Genomic DNA, 9,806 nt, shown 5'->3' on the forward strand with positions numbered 1-9,806 from the left:
TGAGTTGTTGATGGCATACTTTAGCCAGAGTCTGAGTGGCGCGGCATTGGAGTGGTACACTCGTCAGGATCATAGCAGATGGTATACCTGGGATGATTTAGCCCAAGCATTCGCTCGTCATTTCCAGTACAACATCGAGATTGTCCCAGATCGTTTGTCTCTGACTAAGATTGAGAAGAAGCCTAGTGAAAGTTTCAGAGAATATGGTTTTCGCTGGAGAGAACAAGCGGCAAGAGTCAACCCTCCGATGGAGGAGAGCGAAATAGTGGAGTACTTTCTGCAGGCTCTGGAGCCTACTTATTTTGTCCATCTGATATCGGCCATAGGCAAGTCTTTCAACGAGGTAGTGAAAATGGGTGGCATGGTGGAAGAAGGTCTTAAATCAAGCAAAATCATGAGCTACTTGACCATCAAAGCAACTACCCAAGCCATTCAAAATGGTACTAGAGGAGTGATCAGAAAGAAAAAGGAAGAAGATGTGGCAACAATTGATTCAGGATCATGGTTTGGACCGAGGGGCCCGTCACACCATTATACCCAGCCTCGATCCCATCACCGAACCTACACCCAAACCCCATATAATCCACCCTAACACTACTTCCCATCACCAGACCCTCAGATTTCTGTCCACCATGCCCAAACATATACTCAACCTCCTGCCTACTCACAATGGCGTGCCCCAGCCCCACAAAATACCTACCTAGCTCCACAAAATGGTTACCCACCCCTACGAGCCTACCGAAACCCTGTCGGCCCAGGTTTCCGACCCAACCAGCGTTCAAAAATGAGAGGCTGCAGCGAAAGAAAACTTTCACCCCGTTGAGGGAGTCTTATACCAGTTTAATCCATAGATTGAGGCAATTAGATATGCTGAGGCCAATTGAGTCGAAATTGCCAAACCCTCCTCCAAAAAATCTTGATTACTCCGTGAGCTGTGAATATTGTTCTGGTACTCCGGGGCATGATACGGAGAAGTGTTGGCACTTGAAAAATGCCATCCAGGAGTTCACCGACACAAACCAGATTGAAGTCTAAACCCCAGAGGCACCCAACATCAACTAGAACCCATTGCCAACCCATGAAGAAACAAACATGATCGAGATATTACACAAGGAAGAGGAACCCAAGAAGCCCTCACAATCCATCATGATGATTCGGTCTAATGAGGTCAAGCCAGTCAAAAAACCAACGGTTGAAAGATTAGTGAACAAGTTGAGCATGACAAACGGTGAGCCGTCTGTGGTAGTTAAGAAAGGATCCCCAAGTGATGATGTAGCAAAGCAATATAATCCAAAAGTGGTCATGCCAGGGTTGGTGAGTAAGCCTATCATAATTGTAGAGGGTGCCCATATGGACCCTGTCATCATCAAGCCTGTAATCCAGTTGCTGGTAGTCAAAACCAAGGCTATCCCATGGAACTATGAACGGGTGATAGTGACCTATAAGGTAAAGGAAGTAAAAGAAGAAGTCAATGAGGCCCAGGGATTAACTCGTTCGGGAAGATGCTTTGCCCCGGAAGAGTTAAGGAAAGCTAAAACATCCAGAGATAACCTAGTTCTAGTAAAGAAAGCAGTCACTGAAGAAGAAGCGGAGGAGTTTTTGAGAAAAATGAAGGTACAAGATTACTCCATTGTGGAGCAGTTGAGAAAGACGCCCACTTAGATTTCCTTGTCGTCATTGTTGATCCATTCAGATGAGCATCGTCGGGCCCTGATGAAAATTCTGAACGAAGTTCATGTCCCAGACAAAATTTCAGTGAACCATCTGGAGAAGATCACCAACAAAATATTTGAGGTGAATAGTGTCACCTTCTCTGATGATGAGTTACTTGTGGAAGGTACTTAACACAACAAAGCTATCTATCTTACGGTAAAATGTGAAGATTCTATGGTCACCAGGGTGTTAGTTGATAATGGTTCTAGTGCAAACATCTGCCCTCTCTCTACTCTAAACAAGTTAAAAGTTGATGATGAGAGGATTCACAAAAACAACATTGCGTCCGAGGTTTTGACGGTGGAGGAAAAGACTCGGTCTTAAATTAACAATAGGACCGGTGGAAGTCACCATGGAGTTCCAAGTACTGGACGTAGTCGTCTCTTACAATTTGATGTTAGGTCAGCCCTGGATACATGCCTCCAAAGCAGTCCTATCCACGTTGCACCAGATGGTCAAGTTCAAGTGGGATAAGCAGGATATCGTCGTGCATGGTGAGGAGAATTTGTGTGCTCACAAGGATGCCTCCGTCCTGTTCATTGAGGCTGAAGATGACAAAGGGCCTTGGGTTTATCAAGTTTTTGAAACAGTGCCAGTCGAGAAGGTTCCAGAAGGGAAATGTATTCCAACTCCAAAGATAGCCTCTACATGCGTCATGGTGGCCTATGAAATGCTGAAAAATGGTTTTATGCCAAGTAAAGGTTTAGGTATCACCGTTGTGGGAACATACTGCTATTGAGTCATGCCTTTTGGTTTGAAAAATGCTGGGGCAACTTACATGAGGGCAATGACTACCATATTCCATGACATGATACACAAGAAGATTGAGGTTTATGTGGATGATGTGATCATAAAATCCAGGAAGCAGTCTGACCACATCAGAGATTTGAGGAAGTTTTTCCAAAGGCTCCGCATGTACAATCTCAAGCTCAACCTTACAAAGTATGCATTTGGTGTTCCATCTGGGAAACTATTGGGGTTCATAGTCAGTTGGTGAGGCATTGAGTTGGATCTGTCAAAGATCAAAGCTATCCAAGAATTGCCACCGCCAAAGAACAAGACTTAGGTGATGAGTCTACTAGGGAGGCTGAACTACATCAGCAGGTTTATTGCTCAGCTCACGACAACTTGTGAGCCGATCTTTAAGCTACTAAAGAAGGATGACGCGGTCAAATGGACTGAAGAGTGCCAGGAAGCATTTGATAAGATCAAAGAGTATTTATCGGACCCACCTGTGTTGGTCCCGCCGGAACCTGGGAGGCCTTTGATTCTTTATTTGATAGTCTTGGATAATTCATTTGGTTGTGTATTGGATCAACATGACATCACTGGCAGGAAAGAGCAGGCCATCTACTATCTCAGCAAGAAGTTCACATCTTATGAGGTTAAGTATACTCCCTTTGAAAAGACATGTTGCGCCCTGACTTGGGTAGCACAGAAGTTGAAGCATTATATGTCGTCTTACACTACTTACCTCATTTCTCGCCTGGATCCTTTGAAGTACATCTTTCAGAAGCCTATGCCCACAGGGAGACTTGCAAAGTGGCAGATTTTGCTCACAGAGTTCAACATTATCTATGTGCTCGGACCGCGATGAAAGCCCAAGCATTGGCCAATCATTTGGCCGAGAACCCGATTGATGAAGAATATGAACAATTGAGAACTTATTTTCCCGATGAGGAGGTGATGCATATTGATGAGGTGGAGCAGGTTGAAAAACCAGGTTGGAAACTTTTCTTTGACGGGGCCGCTAACATGAAAGGTGTTGGAATAGGGGCCGTGCTTATTTCCAAGACAGGGCACCACTACCCTGTCACACCTCAGCTTCGTTTCTATTGCACCAACAACATGGCAGAATACGAAGCATACATTTTGGGTTTAAGATTAGTAGTGGACATGTGAGTCCAGGAAGTGCTAGTTTGGGAGATTCAAATTTGTTAGTACACCAGATCCAAGGAGAATGGGAGACACGGGATTTAAAACTCATACCGTATCGACAATGTTTGCATGATCTTTGTCAATAGTTTTGATCAATAGAGTTCAGGCATATTCCAAGGATCCATAACGAAGTTGCCAATGCTTTGGCTACCTTGGCGTCAATGTTGCACCACCCGGATAAAGCATATGTCGTCCCTCTGCATATTCAAGTTTGTGATCAGCATGCCTACTATAATATGGTTGAGGAAGAACTTGATGGTGAACCGGGGTTCCATGACATTAGGGAGTATATCAGGATGGGGGTATATCCGGTACAAGCCACAAATGATCAAAAGAGAACACTTCGGTGTTTGGCTAGTGGATTTTTCTTGAGCGGGGGAGTCTTGTACAAAAGAACTCCAGATCTTGGCCTTTTAAGGTGCATCGATGCTAAGCAAGCCATGACTATCATGACCAAGGTACATTCTGGAGTTTGTGGGCCGCATATGAGCGGGAATGTTCTAGCAAAGAAGATTCTTCGAGCAGGGTATTATTGGCTCACCATGGAACGAGATTGCATCAGCTTTGTGCGTAAGTGTCATCAATGCGAGGTACACAGAGACTTGATTCATGCTCCACCATCTAAGTTGCACACAATGTCCGCATCATGGCCTTTTGTTGCTTGGGGAATGAATGTCATTAGACCAATTGAGCCCGCGGCATCAAACGGGCACAGGTTCATTCTGGTGGCCATTGACTATTTCACCAAGAGTGTTAAAGCTCAAACTTTCAAATCTGTGACCAAGAAGGCAGTGGTCGATTTTTGTTCATTCAAATATCATTTTTCGGTTCGGAATCCCAAAGGTGGTCATCACAGATAACAGTGCTAATCTTAAATGCTATCTGATGAAAGAAGTATGTCAAAAGTTTAAGATTACGCATCAAAATTCCACCCCGTACTGCCTCAAGGCGAATGGAGCAGTCGAGGCAGCCAACAAGAACATAAAGAAGATACTTCGGAAAATGGTGCAAGTTTCCAGGCAATGGCATGAGAAGTTGCCCTTTGCTCTGTTGGGTTACCGCACTACTGTTCGCACTTCAGTAGGTGCAACTCCTTATTTATTGGTATATGGCACTGAAGCAGTGATACCCGCGGAGGTTGAAATTCCATCCCTTCGGATTGTTGCCAAAGCCGAAATTGATGATGATGAGTGGGTCAAAACCCGTCTGGAGCAATTGAGTTTGATTGATGAGAAAAGATTGGCAGCAGTGTGTCATGGCCAGTTGTATCAAAAGAGAATGGCAAGAGCATATAACAAGAAGGTGCATCCGCGAAAATTTGAAGTGGGTCAGCAAGTATTGAAACGCATCCTTCCACATCAGGCCGAAGCAAAAGGCAAGTTCGCCCCAAATTGGCAGGGGCCATTCATTGTAACAAGAGTGTTGTCCAATGGTGCTTTATATTTAACAAATATAGAAGGCAAATGTGTAGATATGGCTATCAATTCTGATGTAGTCAAAATATACTATGTATGATTTCTTTAGTTTGTCTAAATTGTTGTTTGAACTTGGCATATTTTGAAGATTGGAATGACAAAGGCATTTTATTCTGCTATCTAAATACTTTATCCCTTTATACCCCTTTGAGCCTTATTTATTTCCTTTCATACCCCTATTTTGGAATCAGTAGCAAAATTCAGAAACACGAACGCAAAAGTTAAGTAAAGAGAAAAAGAAGAGAAAAAGAGAAAGAAAAATGGAAAAGGGGTAAAGAAAAAAAAAGAGAAAAGTACAAAAAACAAAGCAATTCCTATGACATGAACTACGTTCGACCTGATTCCTTTTAAGGATACGTAGGCAGCCTCACGGTTCGGTCCCATCAAAATAAAATTCAAAAGTCCCCAAGTAAAGAAACTGGGGCAGAAAGTTGTGGTTGTTGTAAGAGATCTAATTCCAAAAGTTGTAATTCTGAACCCATTCAAGCTATTTTTGAGCCTTTGTGATATCCTCTCTTTCTAACCCTATCCAAAAGCCCACATTATGGCCCAAATAAAGACCTTCCAATCAGTCTTCGAGAGATGCCAAGTCGATCAAGTAGAGGTGCGATTCATATCAAGTGCAACACTCTGATCTAAGTAGGAAAAATGAAAAATGAGAGAGTCTTATTAGTGAAAACCCTCACGGGCACTGTAAGGCGATAGAAAGTTGAGGTAAAATTAGAAAAAAATGAGAGAGTCTTATTAGTAAAAACCCTCACGGGCACCGTAAGGCGACTGTGAGTTGAGAGATGAATAAATGAGAGAGGTTTGCTGGTGAAAACCCCTTTAGGGCACCGCAAGCCGAACAAGGTTGTTGACTTTGCAAAGGAATCAGATTATAGGAACCCTAGACATAAAGTGTGAATACTGAAATAGGATTGACTGAATGGACTAGGATGATTACTCTGAAGTGCATGTCATGACCATTGATGCCAGCAACTTCACTCAGATAAGTCATTTTTCCCTTTCCTCCTTAAATAGTCTTTCTGTTTTGATTCTCTTCTCTATTCATAACTCTTGAAGTCATTGCATTTTATTACCTTTTGGGTTTATTACTCTAAAACTTTCTCAATGTTAGACTTGCTAAGCAAAAGAAAGAATCGCAAAGCTCATTAACAACTTCCAAATTGCATAAAGCAAAGTGCAACCACAACATGCCAAAAATAACATGATGCGAGATGGAAAATAAGGTGTTAGCTGGGGTTCAAATGATCAAGTGGTTTCGTGAATTGTGGGGAGAAACACAAAGGTTCATATGGGAAATACAGATATGTTAAAATGGCAGATTGACGATAGAAGCACTTGGGTCATTCAGGGTTTCGCGGTTAAGATTCTATCAGAAGGTGAAATAACTCTTTGCCAGTCAGATGCAGCTGAGCAGAACAAAGTATGGCAGTAAAAGGGCCACCTACAGCAAGAATGCCATAAACTAATCACCACATTTTCAAACTGACAAGATTTTTCTTTGATTGAAACAGGGGCAGGAAATTTCGTTTGTTTCGGAGAAACCCACCGTAAGGAAAGCAGGTGCCAGACAGGCTCGGCAATAAGTTCCAATACCCTCCTGGATAACAGGATTTAGTAAGTTTTGAGACCCTCACAAATGACAAGGTCTGACAAGAGGTCTACTTTTGGGAAGTATAATTTGGCATTTAAGTTTTTTTTTTTTACTTTTGAGATGAGGCTTGGTTTGAAATTTTCAGGATAAAGGAATTTAGTTTAGAATTTATTTTGATAACAAGAATCGGTTAACACTCACAAATGTTCCCAATATCAAATTGGAGCAAAAAATTTCTTTTGTTTTGTCTGTTTTGTCAAAATCAGGCACCCACCTAGAGAACAAGGAAAGACAACACGAGTTTCAAGAATAGAAAGCAGTTCAGGTTCAAGCAATCAAGCCCCACCTGGAGAACAAGGGAAGACAGTAGAAGAGGACAAGTCAGGTTAGATAATCAGGCACCCATCTGGAAAACAAGGGAAGACAGCTCCAAGGAAAAGCAGTCTCAAGAGAAAGCAGTTCAGGTTCAGCAATCAGGCGCCCACCTGGAGAATAAGGGAAGACGACACAAGTTCAAAGGAAAGCGCGTCAAGCTCAGCAATCAGGTGCCCACCTGGAGAACAAGGGGGAACAACTCAAGTTTCAAAGGAGAACGGTGCGAGTTTAGCAATCAGGTGCCCACCTGGAGAACAAGGGAAAATAGTACAAGTTTCGAGGGAAAACAGTTCCAAATGCAAGAGAAGATGGTTCGAGTGTTTGCAATCAGGCACCCACCTGGCAAACAAGGGAAAACAATTCAAGTTTCAGAGGAAAGGAATACAAGTCAAATGTTGGTAATCAGGCGTCCACCTGGAGAACAAGGGAAAGCAGCTCAAGTTTCAAGGAAAAGCGGTTCAAGTTCAGCAATTAGGAGCCCACCTGGAGAACAAGGGAAAACAAGTCAAGTTTCGAGGGAAAAGCAATGCAAGTGTTGGAAATAAGGCACCCACCCGGAGAATAAGGAGAAGCAGTTCAAGTTGCAAGGAAAAATAATGCAAGTGTTGGAAATCAGGCACCCAACCGGAGAACAAGGAGAAGCAGTTCAAGCCTCAAGGAAAAACAGTTAAAGTTTTGGCAATCAGGCGCCCACCTGGAGAGCAAGGGAATACAGTTAAAGTTTTGGCAATCAAGCGCCCACCTGGAGAGCAAGGGAATACAATTAAAGTTTTGGCAATCAGGCGCCCACCTGGAGAGCAAGGGAATACAGTTAAACTTTTGGTAATCAGGCGCCCACATGGAGAGTAAGGGAATACAGTTAAAGTTTGGCAATCAGGCACCCACCTGGAGAATAAGAAAAGCAGTTCAAGTTTCGAAGGAAGACATCACAAGTTTCAAGGGAAGACAGTTTATGGTAACAAAAGGAATACAAATCAAGTTTTGGTAATCAGGAGCTCACCTGGAGAGTAAGAGAATACAGTTCAAATGTTAGCAATCAGACGCCACCTGGAGAATAAGAGAATTCACTTCGGAATGCAATTCAAGTTAGCGACAAAGGAAGCTCATCTGGAGAGTACAAGTCAACAGAGCTGCAGAAACTGCAAGATCAAGTTTGAAGATGTGTAGATAGGACTCTTGTAATTCATAGATCATAGTTCAGTCTAGCTTCTTTTATTTTGTCTTGGTGTAATAAGGAGTTCAACAAGCAGTAGCAGTAGCAGCAACAGTGAAATCACAGCTTCCTGGTAGTCCCAACTATCAAAACTTCCCAAACTACATTGAGCTGATTCCTTTATAGCCAAGGATATGTAGGCAACCTCGGAAGCAAGATGCGGTCAAATATTTCAAAAATACTTCTCACGGAGTATTCAAACAGGCAAAAATCGCTCGTATTCGCTCACTTTATCTTTGCACAAAAACTCTTCATGTTTCCGAGCAAAGAGGGGCAGCTGTGAGTACGTGATTTTTGCCCTATATGAATTGCTACCATAAAATAAATATTTCCCATAATTTGCAATTTTTATAGATTTTTGTAGAATTTTGTTAATTATTTGCATTTTTTGTGCATATTTAATTTCCATTAAAAATCGTGAAAAAATACAAAAGAAAATATCATGCATTGCATTTAGGTTTGGTTTTACATTTTTTGGAATTAATTAGTAACTATTTCTTTATTAAAAAATGAAAATAACAAAAATATCTCATTTTACACCTTGTAATTTTTAGCTTATTAACTTTTCTATTTTCAAGTTAGGACTAAATAATTTTTATTATGATTAGTTTAATTTTTTAATTCAGATAATTTAGGATTTCAATTCTAGGATTTCATTAATTAAAAATTTTTTTAAAAAAAAGAGAGAAAGGGAAGAAAAGGGAATTTAAGAATAAAAGGTTGTTGGGCCAAAATTGTGGAAGCCCAAACCATTCTTCATCCCAAACCCATCCCAAAATCTGAACTTAAAACTACCCAATTACCCGCCCCACGCGTAGACCCACGCCCGATCCACCTGTGACCCGCCCCACTCCCATTTAATACATAAACCATGTTCTAACATTTCCCCCCCCCCTAAACTAAACCCTAAAACTAGAGACTCAAACGGCGCCCATCTCCCATGCCCGGTTCTGTCTTGCTTCAACTCACCAAATCATACCCAAAATCTGGCGTTTCAACTCGCCAAGCTTGATGGTCCCCCGTTCATCTCTCTCCTCGTGGAATAACCGTTTCTGATAGATTCCCTCTCCCTCATATGCTCTCTTTGATTTATTTTGGATTTTTAGCCCTTCTGATGAAAATAAGGAAAAATGGGGAGCGTTGGATTAATTTCGAATTGATCCACTCCCTCCATTTGTCCGTTTTTTCATCAAAAGAGGGATAAAATTTCAGATTCGGGGAAGATATTTTTTTTGAAGATTTCTTGGAGAAGAGGGCAGAAGGTTCGAGAAGTTTGAAGGCCTATATAAGAAGGGTGATATTTTCAGAAAAGGGGGATTTTCCGGAGAGGATTTTAGAGAGATTTCGGAAGAAAAATTAAAATTAGGGTTCGAAATTTTCTTCTTCCTTTCTATTGTTCTTTTTTATTTCTGGTACCAGAACAGAGGAAAAATGTTACAGAGTGTTCTATTATTTCATTTTGATGTCGATTATTGTCTAAAATTTCGAAATC

Source organism: Nicotiana tabacum, chromosome 1 (assembly GCF_000715075.1).
Source record: "Nicotiana tabacum cultivar K326 chromosome 1, ASM71507v2, whole genome shotgun sequence".
NCBI classification, from domain to species: Eukaryota; Viridiplantae; Streptophyta; class Magnoliopsida; order Solanales; family Solanaceae; genus Nicotiana; species Nicotiana tabacum.